At 34.7% G+C, this 19508-nt stretch overlaps 1 long non-coding RNA gene across 1 annotated transcript; it reads left to right on the top strand.

Moving 5' to 3' along the window:
• Positions 1-880: 880 nt before the first annotated feature.
• On the top strand, positions 881-18042 carry LOC112678769 (uncharacterized). The gene is made up of 3 exons (XR_003147827.3): positions 881-1300; positions 2261-2556; positions 17847-18042. It is a non-coding gene; the product is annotated as an uncharacterized LOC112678769 (long non-coding RNA).
• The last annotated feature ends 1466 nt before the right edge of the window (positions 18043-19508 follow it).

Here is a 19508-nt window from a genome sequence, read left to right as displayed (position 1 = left end):
AATTAAATAAAAATAATAAAAATAAATAAAAATAAAGTTCACCACAAAAGGATGGAAAGAACACTAATGATCTATCTCTTTAAAGTGCACCACAAAAAAATTAAAATAAAATAAATAAAAATAAATAAATAAATAAAAATAAAGTTCACCACAAAAGGATGGAAAGAACACTAATGATCTATCTCTTTAAAGTACACCACAAAAAGAAATAAAAATAAAAATAAAATAAAAATAATAAAAATAAATAAATAAATAAATAAATAAATAAATAAAAGTTCACCACAAAACCGTCCTTAAAGAAGGAAAGCCCTTTGGAGCAAGTCTCCCTGACCGGTCTCGCCGATCAGGATTTGCACTCAGCGAGGTGTCTGAGGTGTCTAAGGTGATTCACCTTAACCTGACTGAAACGTGTCAGAAACAGCAAGGGAGGGTTCCCAGCCCCTGTACTTACCACACAAAACATGTCAACACCCCAGCTGTCATCTCCACACGGATTCGCACAGTCGTGACAGGAGAGGCCCCCGGGGTGGATGGATTCCACTCGGCAGGAGGCAGGGGCCGACCCTGAGGCCGGGCGGGACCCGGGAGGCTGTAGGTTGGCAGCCTGTGCCGGTCTTCTTTGCTCTCTTGCGGACCTTTGACCCCCACCCCCCCCCGCAGTGCGCGCAGTTTTGGGGCCACTGGCGGGTTGCCCACACCTAGGTGAGCCCCAGGGCGAGGCGCAGCAGCCTCGTGACTCTGACCCAGGACGGTGTGAGCCAAACGCCTCTCCGAGACCTGCAATCAAAGAAGAGGCGTTGGGCGCAGCCTCGCCCGGCGCGAGGGAGCACGTTTCTCTTCCCAGGACCACTTGCGGTTCCCATAGATCGCTGGAGATCCCGCGAGATCAGGCCTCTACTGGGAAGCGTAGCTGTCGCTGCAGCTCCGGGAGCCTGATGCTGCCTTTCACTGAGCCTTCTCCGAGGCCCAGGGCTCATGCCGCCGCCTCTGCCGTCAGGGCCAGCGCTTCAAAATCGATGGCTCAACTCAGATATTTGAAATGAACTCTCCTTCTGGAAGTCACACCGGAGGCCCTGTCAACTCGTGACCTCAACTGATAGAGGTCACACTGGAGAGACCCTAACTATTGAAAACACAGCTTTCTTTTCAGGGTGACCGGGTGCAAGGCCGGGACTATCCTTTTTGTATACGAGACCAAGTGTTCATTTTTTCCTTGATGGAAACATGATGACTTGCTTCTTAACTTGAGTTTGCAGAGAAATATTTAGATAAACCCCGTCGTGGATCATCAAACCCTCAGGTAACCGGAAAGATCTTTCCAAAATGAGGCCCCTCTTTGGCTACTTAGACAATCTTCCTGGAAAGAAAAACAAATCTATTATTCATGTGCATCTTACAGGGAGTTATTCCTATAATAAAAGTCATCCAATTTTAAAAGTTTGATGGACTTTTTCCATTTAGATGAAATTTTCAACAGAAGTACTTGAGCACCAGAAGTATTAAAGTCAGCTTCAACTTCTTCTTTTTTTTTTTTTTTTTTAGCTTCAACTTCTTATACAGGATTATTATGGATGAAGGAATTGCCCTAAACTTAACCTTTATTTTTTAACTTTTTTTTTTTTTTTTTATTCATTCATTCATTCATGAGAGACCGAGACACAGGCAGAGAGAGAGGCAGGCTCAATGCAGGGAGCCCGACGTGGGACTTGATCCAGGGTCCAGGATCAAGCCCTGGGCTGAAGGCGGCGCTAAACCCCTGAGCCACCCGGGCTGCCCTAAACTTAACCTTTTAGGTTAAAACCATGACAGAGTCCATGCAGTTGCTAAAACAACCTTCTCAATGTGGATTAGTACTTTGGGAAAGGTGGGAAAGTAGGTACAGAAATTTAATGAGAAAGTCACATAGCTTTTTAAGGTAGACTTGGTGCTTTATGAGATTTGTTCAGTTTATTTTGTTGAGGACATTACGGGATGGTTAAGTTTTGTACTTAAATTGGCTTCATCCTGCAACTTGGAGACCTGTTGACAGTAGCCTTAATTAAATGTTGTATGACACAATTTAAACAGATATGGTCACAGTCTCCGTAGGATAGATTAATCAGAATCATTGACCAAGTGGCATGAGACAGTATGTCACTCATGTTTCATGTTTAGTTATTTCTTGTAAGCAAGACATTAATTTGCCTTCTTTAAAAAATTTCTTTTCAATCCATCTCATTTTTTTCCAGTTCATCTTCTTTTTTTAAATTTTCTTTTTAAGATTTTATTTATTCATGAGAGACACAGAGAGAGAGAGAGGCAGAGACACAGACAGAAGGAGAAGCAGGCTCCATGCAGGGAGCCCAACGTGGGACTCGATCCCGGGTCTCCAGGATCAGGCCACAGGTGGAAGGCAGCGCTAAACTGCTGAGCCACCCGGCTGTCCCCCAGTTCATCTTCTTAAAGATGTTTGCACAGTGCACAACCTTGGAAGATACAGTGTCTCCTTTCAGAGGAAAAGACAAGTATGCTTACCTTCCAGTATGATGAAGATGACATCCTCCTTTGGAGAAGAGGGTAAGCATACTTAATATCCATTAAGAGAGCCAGTTTTCCTAAGTTCAGTATTCCTTTTTTTTTTTTTTTTTTAAGATTCCATTTATTTATTCATGAGAGACACACACAGAGAGAGAGGCAGAGACACAGGCAGAGGGAGAAGCAGGCTCCATGCAGGAAGCCTGACGCGGGACTCCATCCCGGAACTCCAGGATCATGCCCTGGGCCAAGGCAGGGGCCAAATCGCTGAGCCACCCAGGGATCCCTAAGTTCAGTGTTCCTTTCCTGTAACACAGTCCATTTTATTTACTGGCATCCAACTGTGCCCATCCTCACTGACCAACCAGGAGTTGGGGGCAAAGTCAACTGATGTGAATATGTCCATGCTTATGTTGCTTTCTATGCCATGAATAATAAAGTCCTTGGCCTCAGACCAGGAGTTTCATGTCTTCAGGTGGCATTCATGAAAATGTGGTAGACTAACATATTAGTTTGCAAGTAAGGTAAAATATGAGGCTTTTCACAACTCTTGGCATGCTGGAGTCATTTATAGGCTACCTATTTATCTTGAAAAGTAATATAATTAAACTGTCCCTTTACTAAATATTCAAATACATAGTTCATGCTGATAAGCTCTTACAACTATGTATGAATATGTGTGTTTAAATATTTAAAGATTGGTTGGATTTTCAGACTATGAGTTATAAAGTTACAGAATGATTTCAGAATCCTAAGCCCATCAGTCAGCAATAACAAAAAAGCATGCTTCACCCTTAAATGGTGACACAATAGCTACCTCGTTAAGACCAAATGTTAATAATAATCTCTAATCTTTCCCCAGGCTACTTCATTTAATATTTGAAGCTTTCTCTAGTTAAAAGAACTTGGTGAAATTCCCAAGAAAGGGATAAAGTTGGTATTTATACACTTTATTAAAATGAAGGTCAGGTTTTCAGCCAGTCAAAGATTCATTAGGAGCAGGCTACTGGCCCCTGGAAACCTTCACTGCCTCAGATCCATTATAGAGCTGATTAGGAGCAGGAACTTCATATAATAAGTCCCATTACCCCCATCTGCAGTACTCCTCCTTCACCTCCCCACAATCCGTACATTTTATTTCATAGAAATTGTCATTTTTCTTGGTTGTCTGCCAATTTGCTCCTGCAATGAAAATGTTCCAAATTAAATGCCACTACCAGGACAAGATGCCTATGTAAAAGATAGTGACTGTAGACTCTGTCTAGGAGTTGGACATCAAAGCTCATAACAAAGATTTCTATTTCTAGGATTATAGTGATTAAATCATCTTAGATGTAGCAAGTGTGAAAGATAATTTTAGCCCTTTAGGTGTTCTGGAAGGGAAAAGGGTAGAGGATGGGAGGGAGGTGTTTTGTTGACAAGCTTTCATTTGTTCTAATATTTCCTGGAAGCACAAGAAACACCAACATACGCAATAGTTCTCTTGTGTTTTTAGGATTAAAGATGAAAGGTGACTTTCATATATGTTTCTATAGTGTCCTGTCCAACATCTAATCCAAAGAAAACCCTTTATTATACTATAATTATTTATTTACTTATTTATTTGCTGTACTTGATAGTAATTGGCTTGGAGGCAATTTGTCTTTTTTGCATTTTTTAAAAGATTTTATTTGTTTATTCATGAGAGAGAGAGAGAGAGAGAGAGAGAGGCAGAGACACAGGCAGAAGGAAAAGCAGGCTCCATGCAGGGAACCCGACGTGGGACTCCATCCCAGGTCTCCAGGATCACGCCCCGGGCTGAAAGCGGCACTAAACCGCTGAGCCCCTGGGGCTGCCCTATTTTTGCATTTTCATATAAATTTCAAGAGTTTGATTTATAACATCTGGAAACTCGAGAAGTGGTTTTTAAGTGAATGAAGTTTTGATTTTAGAGAACTATAACTTGTTTTGTTCCTTGATTACATTGACATTGTAGAGTTTCTGTCCATGAGACTAGATCAGATAGAGAAGAATGCTATAGGACAAAATGAAGGAAGACTCTCAGTAGCCATATTTAGTTAGAACCCCAGAAGATTTGCTATGGATACAAAAAGTTATAATCAAAGAGAAAGACTGAGAACAAAAACCAGAAAAAAAAAAAAAAAAAGCAACCAATCAACTAATCAAAATAACAAAAACCCTATAGGCTTTCCCACTCTATCTACAAGTTTAAACCCGAGAGCCACAGGAATAAAAATTTAAACTGAATGAAGAAACATATTCAATCATATTTGAGATAAGAGAGAATGAAAATGATACAAAACAGCTAATACTTGTTGAGGACTCAAGATTTGAATGTGCATAAACACAGAAATATCCCTGCCTTTTTAGAGAAGGCTTTAAGGGAGATTCTGTAAAATGGACACAATTAGCATGTCAGTGCCTACCACTGAGCTAAGCCAAAGAATAGTAAATAATCATGGCTTCACCCAGCACATTCAGCAGAACAGACTGATCTTTCCTTTGTTCTTTACAAAGAAAATGAGGTTTGAGGGGAACATTAAGAATATAAAGCAACTCAAGGTAAAGAAAATATCAGTTAAAACAGTTGTTTTTAGTAATTAAACATAGTTTATTTAAAACGGACATTAAGTTATAAGCAATGCTAGAAACAAAAAAAAAATTTTCTTCTGGAATTTCACCTATACACATTAAACCTTTTCCCTCTTAAAACCAGCATCTCATTCTCTTTACTTATTTTTCATCTTTTTGTTTCTCTATAATTCAGTGCACTTATTGACCTAATTTTCCGTTTACTAGTTCTTACTAGTTTTCCCCCCTTGTGTCTGCTATTAAACACACATCTATTGAGATTTTTATTTCAAAGTATTTCTCAGTTCTAGAATGTGCATTTGGTTGTGTAGCATAGATTCCAGTTTACTGAAGAAAATCTCAAACTAGTCATTTATATCCTTGAAGATAGTAAACAGTCATGTTAAAAATCAATGAATCTAGGTATACTCGAGGACTTAAGACCATACTATCTCTCTCCAAAGCAGATGTATCTTTGCTCTCTGATAGGCATCTTAGAATTCTAGCAATACTGAATCAATCTAATGTACAAATTAAACCACAAATTAAAAAGATTTAAAACTTAGCCTTAGTTCCTGAAAAGCTGGTTCATTTCTTGTTCACTGTCGCCTCCAGAGTATAACTTCTCAGGGTTAAAATTGCAATCCTCTGAATATGCCTGTGAGGTGGGAGGAGAGGGAACAGCAGGGAGTCATAAGAGTGGAAGTTTTTAAGTGTTTCTTTGGCAATTCCTCCTAACCTTTGTTAATATTATTATCAACATCAGTCACATAAATTAATTTTATTGGATCATCTGAAGGCAGGGGTTACAAATTTCACCTGTTATTAGTCTCAAGTTCCAGCACAATGTGTACATCACTTTTTTGCTCATAACAATTTGATGAATGCCTATTAGATACAAATCTTTTAATATCTTTTTAATATGGGAATTTACAGCTAGTCATAAGTATCTCCTTTGAAAAAGGGTTAACAATTACTTGGAAAATAAGGAAAGATCATGAGGGCTTGTTTCCAAATATTTATTCTTACAAATTCACATAATGTTTAATAGATTCTTGATAATTAATTTTACTTGAGAGGAAAGGGTAAAATGAGGAAGTAGCTTATGAGAAAACTATTCGTATCAATGTAATCCAGTGCTTCCAGTTATCACATTTTATTACTTCAGATCTTCAAAAGGCTAGACTTATTTTCCAAATTCATAAAAAATTAAGTTGCTTTTGATAGGATCCTTCAGTGCAGGTACTAAAGGTTTTAATTAGAATGGAAATTACTTTAGAAATTAAATTGTAACAATGAACCAAAGTCTTTAAAATTAACTGGAAGCAAGTGTTTATTGCTTTTAGAGACCTTTACATCACAGCAAATGCATAGTAACTAATTGGCTATCTTAAAACTGTAATTATTGTTTTCTGCTGAAATCATCTTCATTAAAGTAATCTTCAAAAGAGGAAAAATATCCATGGTGTCCAGTATATTTTTTATACTACAATATAATAGAAGCAGTCAAACATTACCCTTCTTCTTTTTCTTTCTTCATCTAATCTCTAGAGTAAATTTGATAATTAACATTTCCTTGCGTGTCTTCATACTACTTCTATGTCAGATTTTTTTTTTTTCCAAGAAATTGAACTGGGGTGCCTGAGTGGCTCATTGGGTTAAGCATCTGACTCTTGATTTCAGCCTAGATCATGATCTCTGGATAGAGCCACGTGTCCATGTCTGTGCTCAATGGGGAGTCAGCTGGAGATTCTCTCTCTCCCTCTGTTCTTCCTCATGCTCGCACTCTGTGTCACATAGATAATTCTTTAAAAAAAATTGTATTTTGCAGAATACTTATCATTCCCAAGTGTACTTGGATTGTTGTTGCATTCAACATGATGTTTTTGGAATTTATCTATTGATATACTTTGTATATTACTTAAATTCTGTATAGATTTACTGCAAAATATATACTTTTTAGTCCATTTTCCTATTGTACTAAATTATTTGCAACTTTTGTTTCAATAAACAATGCTCCAGTGATCACATTTGCATACATTGGTTTGGGCAGGTGAATGAAAGTTTCTCTAGGGTCTTTATTTAAGTAGATATAGTGGTTCATCTTCTTTCAGTGTTATGAACCTCCAGTTTCTTCTCCAAATAATGTGTACAAATTCTGAATTCCACTAGGCATATCTCAAATACTTAGATTTTTTGCACATTTTAAAGAGAGCTAAATACTTGAAGTATGTAAAATGATTTCTCAAGGTTTTTATTCGCCTTTAACCTATTCTTGAATGAAAGTAAGCATCTTTTCATATAAAACTTTCTTTTAGGGCAGCCCGGGTGGCTCAGCGGTTTAGCGCCGCCTTCAGCCCAGGGCCTGACCCTGGAGACCTGGGATTGAGTCCCACGTTGGGCTCCCTGCATTGAGCCTGCTTCTCCCTCTGCCTGTGTCTCTGTCTCTCTCTCTCTCTGTGTGTCTCTCGTGAATAAATAAATAAAATCTTAAAAAAAAAAAAAAACTTCCTCTTAGGTGAATCTTCTATTCATTTCCTTTATTCATTAATATCTTTGTTTTTTTTTCTTTTATTTTTTGATTGTATTAATATGTGGCAAAATTGTTCCATTTCAAGGTCTATAATTTTACTTTCCTTGTGACATTTTTGTAAAAAAAAATGTTAAAAGTATTATGTTTAATCCATTCTTATCTCAATAAGTTGTGTTTTCCTCTATACTTTTATTTGGGACATAAAGTAGTCTTCTATATTTCTTACCAGTTTCAAAGAATTGATCTTTATATTTAAGGCTGTTAGTTTCCATTTGTATAGGGCATATATCTATTTTTTTCCATAAAAATACTTGATTGTACCACTATCATATTTTAAATACTCCAGTCTTTCTCCACGAATTTGAAAGGACTCTCTTTGGTACATTCATTGGTTCATACTTTGTAGTAGATTGCATTGGAAAATATTTGGGACAGTCATGTTGTTTTAGTCGTCCCACACAATTGTTCTGTCTCAATTTCATAAAAGGAAAAGAATCTTTAATCTTTACCTTCCTAAAAGTTCTCCCTCAAAGTCATCTTCTTTTCTCATTTTACTCATCAGGACTCCTTTAATAATGTGTAAAATATCAGGGATAGAAACCATGCATAACTTTTCACTATTCTGATGTGAAAGCTTATAAAGTGTCATTATTAAGTATTATAACTAATCTACTTTTTAAAAACTTATTTTATTCTGGTAAGAACACTTTACTTAAGACCTATCCCATTAATAGTTTAAGTGTACACTGTAGTCAACAATAGGTACAATGTTGTTCAGCAGATCTCTAGGGTTAATTTATCTTGCTTAAACTGAAATTTTATGTCCATTGTTAATTCTCCATTTCCTCTTGACCTCATTCCCTGGAAACCGCCATCTCACTCTTTTATGGATTTGACTATTTTAATAAGCTTATATCAATGAAATCATGCAATGTTTGTTGTTATGTAGACTGGCTTATTTTAATGTTCTCAATGATATCATATATTACAGAATTTATTTTTTAGGGCTGAAAACTATTCTATTGTATGTATGTATACATAGCACATTTTTTTTTTTTTTATCCATTCATCTGTTGATGAGCAGTCAGGTTGTTTCCGCATCTTGACTATTGTGAATATAGTTCACTATATTCAGTGAACATAGGTACACAAATATATCTTGGAGATCTAGATTTCAATTCTTTTGGGTAAATAATCAGAAGTGGGATTGCTGGAACATATGATAGTTCCATTTTTAATCTTTAAAGGAATCCCCATACTATTTTTCATAGTGGCTGCACCATTTTACATTCCCACCAGTAGCATTTGAGGTTTCCAGTTTCTCCACATTCTAGCTAACACTTAGGGTCTTTTGTTGTTGTTTTTAGGCATCTTGACAAATTTAAGGTGATATCTCATTGTGGTTTTGATTTTCATTTCCCTAGGGATTAGTGATATTGAGTACTTTTTAATATATCTTTTGGCCATTTATATGTCTTCTTTGGAAAAATGTCTATCTAAATCCTTAGCTTATTTTTTTAAATCAGCTTATTAAATTTTTTGTGCTACTGGGCTGTAGGAGTTCCTTACATTTTGGAGATTAACCTCTTACTGTTTTTGATGTTTTTGATAATCTGGCAGGTGAAGCAATTCTCTTTTATCCTTTGTATCCTGAGAGATTTTTTTTTTCCCCTAAAATTTAAGCTCCAAGACAGAAGGAAGATTTTCTTTTATTTTACCATGTATAGTACCTAAAATTTTGACTTCTTGATATAAAGTTGACCTATACTATTTAGAGGTTGATTAATTAACTATCCTTTAAATTGTATTTAATGTTTTTCTCATCTATTAAGATAATCATACATTTTTCTCCTTTCTTCTATTAAATTTCTCTTTTAAGGAATTTCCTTTTTTAAATTGTTGAACCATCTTCAATATGAATTACTAAAATACATTATGTGTGTGTATTAGTATTTTATTTAGCATTTTTTGCATTGTATTTGATTATTTGATTAGATTGGTTTGTGTTTCATTTTCTTAAAAGTGTCCATATTGAGTTTTAGTTATAAACATTTATAGTAGTCCAAAAGAAAAAAATGAGTGTGTTCATTTATATGAGATTGGAATTATCTTTTCTCTGGGTTTAGCTGGGACTATTAATGGTCCCCTAATATGCATTCTCTCCCTTTTCTCAGCAATATACTTTTACCTGGGTAAATGACCACTCAGGGTTAAGACAGAATTTCCTAATCTCTCCTATGGCTAAGTGTGGCTATGTGCCTGAAGTCTGGCCATGGGGTATGAACAGAAGTAGCCTTTTCTGGCATATTTCTTTTAATAGTAACTGAAGACTCTACTCCCCTGCCCTTTCTTTCGTTATGCTGCTTTGAATGTGGATGTGATGGCTACAACTCCATCCTGATGTGTAGAGACTGCCATATCCTGGTAGATGAATTAGTAAAAAGCTATAAAGCATTATGGATCTTTAATGACTGAATATTGCCCTACCAAACCTGAAATGACCACAGTTGGAATTTTATGTCAGCCTTTATCTTGCTTAAGATTCTGTATCTAGGGAATTGGTTCCATGCCGCCAAGTATAATAACCCAAATAACCTGGAAATGAAGAGCTGTGTGTGACAAAACCTAAAACAGATATGCACAGATATACAAACAGATTTTTTTAAATGGTGTTGTCTTGGTAGTTACACTATTGGAGGTAGAAAACTGATGATTCTTGTTGATCTAAGATAAAAGATTTGGTAAATTTGACTCATATTATCAGAAGCAAATTTGAAGCCACCAAGTTCTTTAACATGGGGAATAATAAAATAAAATATTCAGAATATTAGTATTTGCTGTTTGCTTCTTTGTAGTTTTAGCAAAGCTCCCCAAAAGAAACAAGTTTATGTGAGAAATAACTAGTGTGCAAAGCAAGCAACCATGAAAGGGAATACATTTCTTCTTAAAATGACAATGTCTGCCTGAGGTCTGAAAACTAAGATAATTGAGAACACTGTAATTTACAGTCTTAAAATGTTTGAAAATCCAACAGCTTATGATTCTCTCAATTAATTAGTTTTAAGAAATATCTTTGTAGCAGCAGCATTAACAGGATATTAAAATTAAGTAGTACCATACAAAAGATTAAGAGATGGCTGGCAGATTCAGGAATAATAATATAGGCATCCAGGGAGCCGGTAGTTCCATTTATACTCTAAATAGACTCCATTAAGTTGAGTAAGATAGGCAGAGTTTAGATGCTTAAAACCAATGTCTAGTCAATGTTATTCCCCATAATTAATAGGCAAGAAGCAGATAAACTCAAAACCAGTTATGCTATTGAGAAGCTTGTACTACTAAAAAAAGCACACATCCATTCTGTAAAAACCCTGTGTGCCTTCTTAAATACTTGGGCCTTCAGATTGTACTAGCTTATGTAGGATTCACAGGCTGTATGATCCCCCATATGGGCATTGTGTCTATAACCAAAGAGGATGATCCACAAGGCTATTTGATGGACTAATGTTGAAAATCAGTCCACCATTTTGCTTCCAATTATACCTTGTCACAAAGACAACCAGTCCTTTGCTACAGAATGAGGAACTATAAAAATCATGAGGTGTTAATAGCAGAGATGTGCCAACATGTGAAAAGCTATCTTGACCAGAAATCATCCTCTGCTATTCTGCTATTGTTTACCAGAGACTTCTCCATTTTCCTATATTCTATCATCTAAGAGAGGGGGAAGCCTTTATAATTCAGTATTTAACTGAGTCTTATATTTGTAGCAAGGATGATCTATAGCATAGACTTAAAACATGCTCTGAACTGTATGAAAAGTTTTAAGACGTGTGGCTTCGAGGATGTTTAGGAGGAATGGGATCATCCATTCATTCATATATAAATGGTAGTTGAATTTTAAATGACAAAATATTATTTATCCATAAATATATATAAATATAATCATCATTAACATGATAAAGAAAGGTGAATGAAAGGGAATGTTGTTGAAAAACAAATTATACCTTTAAGAAGATAATACAAGAGAAGTAAAAGATTGAATAAAAGTATATATAAATATTAAAGTAGCCAGAAAGATTCATCATTGTAGAGTCTTATAAGAAATTGTTCAAGAAGGAGATGTTATTTGTTTTTATGTTCAACATAACACATAGCACAGAACACATGCTAGGCAGAGTTAAAACTTTGAACAAAAATGAAGGGTTAGGAGTTTTTAAAGATCCAGTCTTGGTATATTATATTTATCTCATAATAAAAATATATCTTAGTTTTATATGAAGTTAGAGTCTTTTAAAAAGTGTCACCAAGTATAAGAGTAGTAAAAAAGCATATAAGTCTCTATAAGTCTATTGACTTCTTAATGAGTTGATAGGAGAAAATAATCATCATAATTTAAGCGTTCCTCATTAAAATTTTCCATGTCTACATTTACTCTTATGATCTCTCGATCATAAAAGACTTATTTTATTTATTCATAGATCATCTTAGCATTACTGGTTCCTCTTGCTGCAATTCTCCAGTGGGTAACATGATGTAGGCGGATGTCCTTGGATTGATAGTAATGCTTGCACCACAAAAGATGAAGTTAAGAGACATAGAGGTTAAATAGAGCAGCTATCCGAACTACCATTCTTTAACCAGAGAGAAACAAAAAGACTTTATTCTCTAAGTTAAACACACATCTAGGGAGGGATGGAGAGAGTCTTTATCCTGGAATATAAACAAATGACTCTGAGAGAAAGTCACATGTAGGTCTCTTATGTTAGTATATAAGCAAATGTCATGTCTGACATTCAATAATAAAGCCTGGACCTTGCAGAAATTTGAAAAATTTTATGGCCAAACAGAACTCATTCAGTTACAAAATTGCAGGAAGTCTGATAAATTCTGTTTAAATACAATTAATATTTAACTGTGAAAAGAGAAATGAAATTCATTTGAACCAGAAATAAATGAAGGTAGGATTAATAATGTTAGAAAATGGAGACATCATTGAAACATGAATATGAGACTCTATAGGAAACAAAATAAGGGTTGCTGGAAGGAAAGTGGGTGGAGGATCAGGAAACTGGGTGATAGGCATTGAGGAAGGCACATTATATAATGAGTAGTGGGTGTTATATGGAACTGATGATTAACTGAACTCTATATCTGAAACTAATGATAGGTTCTTTGTTAAATAATTGAACTTAAATAAGATTAAAAAAAAAGAAACTTAGAGTAGAAGAGGACTCTAGTATATTCACATGTAAAATACCCTCTAGGATGATGTGTTAGCCAAGGTCAATTAGTGAGTGAGAAAGAATTCCTCTTACTTAGGAATTGAGGGACAGTTGGATTAATTTGTTGCATTGGAAAACAAAATCCATTGATAACAAGTAGAGAGAAATGTTGAGTATTGTTTTGTTATTACTGAAATTAATTGAGTCTAGTTTTAACAAAAAAAAGATGTTTATTTGCAGTCATCTAACAGAGCAAGTCAGACTATTATTTGTATTATTTTATTGTCAGGTAGATTGATTCAGTCTAATTAAATTAGCAAAGTAGAAAGAGCATATCTAGCCTCTGAGAGGTATGTTCTAATCTATTTCCCTATACTATAAACATCTTAGGTGATAGAATAATCTACTCAAGATCAGTACACGTTCACTGAGGGAAACAGAAATCACTCTAGGTATTTTGAGTAAGAAGAGATTTTGTAGCTAATTGGATAATAATAAAATCGTTATATCTGTAAGAGCAGCCAAAACTGAGTCTCTAGGATGAGTCCTGGAAAATAAGAATGACACACTCTCCTAAGAATTTACTACCTATGAGACTGTGATGCAAGTCACGAGGTCAAGAACATAGACCTTTAGCTACAATTTCAAAGCTAGAATCAAAAATCTTTGCTTCTGTTGCTATTATAATTGCCTCTCAGCATCCAATTTTGAACTGGAACTCTGTAGAAAAACTTCCCCATCAGTTTACTTACAGAAGAAAAGAAGCTGAAAAAGTACAGAAGATAATTTGTTTCATTTTATTCCAAATCTTATGAGAGTTCATCTAAGAGGTACACATTGATTTTCATCTAGAATGCTAGTTACAGAGTTTAGCATTCAGTTTTTAATAGCTTTTGTGCTATGTGAAGACACATTAGAAAATTATTGAATAAGAGATCTGCAAAATTTAATTACCCACTGCAATGTAAATGTCATAAAGGCAAGGAATGCATATTTTGCTCATTCCATATCTTCATCCTTAAGAACACTAATTCATAGTAGGCAAATATTTGTTGAATTAGTGCTTATTTTGTTGAATAACCAATGTTTAGTAAATTATATATATAGTAAATTATATAAGTATTGTTACTTTTTACCAAATTTTTACTTTCTCATAATACATAGCAAATACACACACACAACACATACATACAATTTTAAAACCAAATTGAGAATATCATCCTATTATCTATGTTAATGTTTTTACTATTCATTTAATATCCATGATGTCTCAAAACTGATTTCTCATATCCTTTATGTTCCTAGTCCCTTTATCAAATTCTTTCCCTTCCATTGAAACAATGTCCCTTAAACCTTTAATATGACCTTTCCACTGCTAGATTCTCTTTTAAGTGAAGAGAATTCATCTCTCCTTCTAAATTCTTCAGATGTCTCATAATCTACTTCTACTCCTTATACCTACAATTTCCAATACTCCGCTTCTCATGATGCATTGTTATCTCAGATCACCAGTGAGGCTCTTACATGCAGCCTATCACGGAGTCTTGACATTTCATTAGAGTGATACTGATCAGCTAGCCTGTGCTCTAGAAACAGGTACCATATGGTTGTAGCCTTCCATTGTCCTATCATTAGGAGTTGACAGTGCATTAAGGGAAGAATTCATAGTTCAAAGTCTACCTTTCTATTAAATATGATTTGCAATACATGGTGTAATGTGGATTCTTTCATCTTATATCTTCAATGTAGTAATTTTAGACTAAAACGTCTTCACTATTTTAGAGTGGTTCTTCAGATACCTAAGTGCTCCAGAAAGTTCAAAAGAAGCAACCAAGCCATATTTCTATTTTTCTGATCCCAGGAAGCCATCTATATGCCATTGAATTTTGAAATGCAAACTCTCTAGTAGAAATTTTATTAGGGAGCATGCCTTTGGGGAATAAGTGTATAATCGCAAAAAGGCAGCAGATCTGGGCAGATGAAGCTGGGCTGCAATATACTCTGGATAGAGAACTCATACAATCCCATGGAGAATTCTGATGACAAAACAATCCTGCCACATTTACAGAGAGGAGCAAATATATATCTATTTTGCAGCCTTTATTTGCTTTGGTGTAGTTTTCTATAACCCCAAAAATGCATCTTTGTTAATTGATGCATCCACTTGAGTTGCTTTTCAGGTTTTTTCTTTTTTGTTTTCCCAGTTTTCATATTTAAGGTTATGTAATGGATACTGTTACATGCCACCTACATTTCTATTCAAAAGTGAAAGATTTAATTTCCTAGTTGCTGAGGCTGTTAACAGGCAACTTTCAGTTTTTAGGCCTCTTTATAAATTGCTTTTGGGTTGCCTCAGTGGCTCAGTCAGTTAAGCAGGTGCCTTCAGCTCAGGTCATGATCCAGTGGGATCCAGTCCCCATGCCCTGCTCAGTGGGGAGTCTGCTTCTCCCTCTCTCTCTGCCCCTCCTGTCACTGGTGGTCTTTCTCTTTCTCACTCTCTATCAAATAAATAAATAATATCATAAATAAATAAATAAATACATACATACATACATACATACATACATAAATAGCCTTTAATTAGAAAGAGTTATCTCACCCACTTTCCTTGGATGTGCTATCTCTAGTGACTGTTTAGTGAGAGAATCTGAAGACTTACCTTCTTTGTTCCAATGTAGGATACCTGTGAAGAGCCATCTGCATTTCAGAGCTCCCTTTGGAGTCTTCTCAGACCATTGTGAAACTAAATCATAACACTACTTCTCTTTTTCCCCCACCTCCTCTCCCCATTTTCCACAGATGTTTATCCTAAGATAAATATCTTCCTAATAAATGTCCACCATAATAATCTCTGCCTCTGAGTTTGTTTTCCAGGAAATTCAACCTACAAAAGATAAATGTTTTCAGATTTGAGAAGCTCCTATAATTTGGCATATAGTGCTAAATAGAAGTAGTAAATAATTACGTGAAAGGATTGTAACACTGAAAATAGAACTTCAAAACAAAACCCTGTGACGAAAAGCTGACAAGATCATGCAGACTAAAATCACCAGAAATTCTGAGAAGAAGAAAATTATTGAAGGCTGTCATATTCAAAGAGATTTTTATGGAAAAGTAATATTGAGCTCAGCCTTGATAAGTGGACAGAATTTTGATAGATGAAAGGAATGAAGAGCATTCCAGGCAAGGTGTACATTGCTAAAATGAACAGTGAGGCTGGTGAATTTCTGGTATTCATTATCCATCAATCTGAGAATGACTTGGTGGTACTTGGAAAGGTGGCAATCAAATAGCTCTTATTCAGTTGTTTTAAAGTATACTTTTATGATTTTTTTTCCCTGAAAAGCCCTTAAGTTGATTGTGTCTCTTATCACAGTTTCTATGAAATCTTTAGATTTAATGAGCTTATTACTGGTTTAAGTAAGCTGCCACTGGAGAGCTGTCAACCTAAAATAATCTCACATGTTCTCATTTGGAGAACTCTCCCAGGAAATGGATGATCAAGGAAATGATTACCCTTAAAATAAAAGTGTTTAGTGAAAATCTAAAGAGAGAGTGTGTCCATACTCAGACTAGACTATGTCTTGAACATAGCTAAATATATTCAGATTGACATTACAACATGGATAACATGCAGAATCAGTTTTGACATACTCTTTATATATCAAGCTTCAGTATTTTAGAGTTCACATTTCCAAATGAAAATTAATGAAGCTATGTCCTGTCTTCAGGTACAGAAAGGGGGATCTAATGGGGCAATTCAATATTTGACATTTACTTATTCTTCTTCCACTAGTTAAATAATTGTTTCAAGATGTATAAAACAATAGTCCCTATTTTTATCTTCTGTTTATTTTAGGACGTTTATAAAAAAACAGAAACTTTTGGGCAGTCCCAGTGGCCCAGTGGTTTAGCGTGGCCTTCGGCCCAGGGTGTAATCCTGGGGACCTGGGATCGAGTCCCACGTCAGGCTCCCTGCATGGGGCCTGCTTCTCCTTCTGCCTGTGTCTCTGCCTCTCTCTCTGTGTGTGTCTCTCATGAATAAATAAATAAAATCTTTAAAAAAAAAGTATACAGTTTAAAAAAAACAGAAACTTTTAATAGGTAATAGTGGCTCACTATGGTTGACAGAGAAAAACAGACTTCTGTGACATAGATAAGACTTTTTTATATAATACTTTAAGATCCAATTCATTTACTCAGTGTTTCTTTTGAACAAATAGCTAAAGCACAGCAGCCATAATACAGTTAAACCATGGTCCAGAATAAGTCATTACCACCTCATCTATTGCCAGCCAAGTGTATTCAAAGAATTAAGACAATCTTATCCAGAGACTACAAGGGAAAGAATGGCAGCCATTTCCACTACATTCTTTGTCAACTCCACTGAAATAGGCTTCTGCCTTTTTAGTTTCTGGTCTGTGAATGAGGTTAAGTATTAGACAGTTTTATTCCATATTATCTAATTTACTAACTGAGAGACCGCTTCAGAACTCCTGTATACCTTTGTCAAATGCATAAATCTAATCCTTAGCTACTTTATGTAGAAATTTTAATTCAATTAAAATCAATGCAATACAATAAATAGTAATAAGTATTCACAGTGTGAATACTATTTGCACAGCATTCTCTAGATATCATAGAGGGCAAAAAAAAGTGAAAATAAATGGAACTTACATTAATTAGAGAAGCATTCTAAAATCCACTTACATGATTCCATAACCTAGGCTTTCTGAAATAGAGAAAAACACTAAGTTTGTATTGGTCTACTTCTATGAAAGTATGTTGAAAATTGCCTTAGATGGATACTTATTTAAGACAAAAACCATCTTTTTTTTTTTTTTTTTTTTTTTTTTTTTTTTTTTTTTAAGGTAAGCCTTAATAATGTGGTGGAAAATACTTGTAGCAATAGAAACAACACTTGGCACAAACTCCAGTAGGCTGTATTACTTACTGTTTATATCAACACAGAGTTAAATACTCTTATTATTTCTATTTCACAGGTGAAAAAACTCCAAGAATACAGGATAAATAACTTTCTCAAGATAGTAGAGCAAATAAGTATCAGAGTTGGGATTCAAACCTAGTTGCCCCAGCTCCTGATTCCATGTTGTTAACCTCTACTCTGTGTTGTCTTTTTAATGCCTCTATAGCAACACAACATAAATAAAGCTGTAATATTAAGAAGGAAAGCTATAATTTTTTTTTCGCCGCCGCCGCCTCCTGGAAAGCTATAAATATTTTTTAAATGTTATTCTTTTGGTATTACACATAATGTGTTTAAATCTATTTAGCTAGATGTAGGTACTTCAAATTATTAATTTTTAATAATAATGTTTAGTAGTATGTGTATATTATAAATTATTTGGTAAGAGAATCAGGAGTCTATAAAATAATAAAGAAAAAAATTTAAATGAGCCCATCCATTTATAGTCTATCTCAAGGGATTAAGTGATTTATCATAAACCATAAGCTATAGTGCTGGTTAGTAGAAGCATGGACCGATACTAGGTCTCATCTGTCATAATCCAGTGGTTTTTTTGTTTTCTGTAGTGTTCCTATAATATATCAATAGAAATCCAGAATCCTATTCCCATATGTGTAAATAGGCATTTAATAATGCTTGTGGTGATGAAGAAATGATATGTTTATTGTTTCATGTGTTCTCTAATTTGTTTCTTGGAAATCTGTCTCACTGTTGGAATTTTAAAGAAATTCTGAATACAAATTACTGCTACTGATGGCTTATTTTCCACTCGAATGGGTTATATTGATATGCTCAAGAAATGGGGCATCACTATGGAAATATGAGAACAATTTTGATTATCTTGGCATAGAGGCCATTAATCTTTTATATTAACATAAATCAAGTAACTGTGTGGTTGGGTATTGTGAAACTTATTGTTTCAGGAATACAGTGATTTCTAAACTATTAGAAAATTCCCAGAAATTAACATAAGATCATTATCACTTGTGTATGTGTTCAGAATAAAAACTTTCCTGAAATATCCTAATATTAGCCTCACTTAGAAAAACATAAAGCATGTCTACATTTTCAAAATGAATTTAGATAGGTTTTCTCCTATCTAAAATTAGCTTATACAAACCCCCTTGGTAAAATATTTTGTGTTTTTTGACAAACTTAGAGTTCTCTTACCCCTAATTAAAATTCCAAATATGACTTTTGAAATATGATTTTTTAATATATGTGCATTTTTGATATATCCATTTTATCTTCATTCAATCTATAAATTCTAATGTATTATGTAATATACCACAATGCCACTTTTATTAGAATTAGACTTTTTTTTTTTAATTTTCAAAGGCAAAATTATGGCCTGTCCTCAATTCTTTTAAATATCATTCCTGGTCTTGCATATAAGCTTTTTTCATTTTCCTTTTCTAGTCATGCTCTAGAAAATATCTGTCATATTCCTCATGTTGTCTAAAATAGCTAGAGGCTATTGTATTTATACTTACATTTTAACTGAGAAAGAAATGTTGGCTTACCTTTTAATTTAATAACAAAAATTCTTTCTTATCCAAGTCAGAGATCCATATGCATATTTGAGTTTGGTAGATGAGCATTATTTTTTAAATTGCAGGTCATAGAAGCACTTTTGGTTAGTTTCATTTCTGACAATTGATAAAAAGCAGTGGTAGAA

Source organism: Canis lupus, chromosome 22 (genome assembly GCF_003254725.2).
Source record: "Canis lupus dingo isolate Sandy chromosome 22, ASM325472v2, whole genome shotgun sequence".
NCBI lineage: Eukaryota > Metazoa > Chordata > Mammalia > Carnivora > Canidae > Canis > Canis lupus.
This window is presented reverse-complemented; position numbering and strand designations above follow the sequence as displayed.